The following is a 1330-nucleotide window of genomic DNA, read 5'->3' as shown; positions in this document are numbered from 1 at the left end:
TCCTAATTTATGGCTACTATGCTATGTAGGCAGAGGTCTTGGAGCAAGGTACCATCTCTCCTTTAGTTAATCCTTCGAAACCCGGTCCGTGTTTCTGCTCTGTTTTAACGTAACCATCACATTCCTCAGAGGAAGGTACTGCAACCTCCCTCTCGGAGCAAGATTCTGGCACCTTTTATCTTAACTTTTGAAATCCTTGTTTCACAGGTGCTTCTTGTAACGGCTCATTCCCTTAGCATCTTATCTCAGGCTCCTCGGAGCCTAATCGGCTCACCGTCACGGTCTTTTACGTCACCTCATCCGACCGCATCTCCATTTTCGGTCCTCCGCGAGCACCTTCTCCGACCGTAGCGTCGCATCGTTCGTCATCTTACGTGTCGAGGGTGTCCGCATCTTTGTCCCGGAACTGCTCTGCCCCGCCCCACAGACCAGGACTTAGAGGCGATAACCCTAGGCGTCCGAGTCGAGATCGCGAGGCTCACACGACATGAGATACCCAAAGCCTTTCAGTTCTCTGGGAACACTGCGGTGACATTTGTACAACTTGTCTTTCAGATGCAGGCGGAAACGATCCCTCGGGGAGTCGAGCGCACCGCTCGAGCCGATCGCCCTACGAGGATAAATTATCCCCCGGCTTCGGACAGAACTCGCGTCCGGCCCGTACGTTACCCGATCGTTCGACGCCCTCATTTTTAGGAAGGGAAACCGGGCGTTCGCGGTAGACGTGAAACGACCGAGGTGAGTGACGATCGTCGGACGGGAGTAGTTCTCGTTCCGGTCTCGAAGTTTGCGCGTAGCTCTAAACATCTCTCCTTCTTTTTGCGCTTTAGGTCTTACGCTTAAGAGCTCCGGCAGCCCGGCCTAACGGAAGCCACGTGGGTGAGAAGTTAAGGTATAGGTCTGTCAGAGCTACGGAGCAGGCAGACTGTTTTTGGACACAGTGTTTTAACATATCTTTTTGAATTGCCTTTTTTTCTTTTTTTTTTTTTAACACAGGTGCCACCGTCGTGTTTCGTAGGTCCGGCGCGGGCGACTTCCACAATCGGCCGAGGCTTCGAGACGAACCGTGTCGGCGGCGAAGAGTCGGACCGGGCTGACTTTTATCATCCGCGGGTCTTTTTTCGTCGGACAGATTCGACGCCTTTGCGTCCCAAAGCTAAGTCGTGGGACCGGGGGATGGAAAAAAAAGAGGGGTTTTGAATCACCGGGAGGGAAATTGGAGTTAAATTAGGGGTGAGGGCTGTATTGTGACAGGCTCCTGAGGAAGGTAAAGTTAGCAGTTTGCTATTTAGCAGTCTTAAAACCTTTGCCAAGCAGGGCAGTTCCAAGC

The sequence above is a fragment of the Empidonax traillii genome, unplaced genomic scaffold (assembly GCF_003031625.1).
Source record: "Empidonax traillii isolate 1590-97213 ecotype Southwest subspecies unplaced genomic scaffold, ASM303162v1 scaffold272:size679582, whole genome shotgun sequence".
Classification (NCBI taxonomy): domain Eukaryota; kingdom Metazoa; phylum Chordata; class Aves; order Passeriformes; family Tyrannidae; genus Empidonax; species Empidonax traillii.
The sequence above is the reverse complement of the archived record's forward strand: the minus strand, read 5'-3'. Positions refer to the sequence as shown.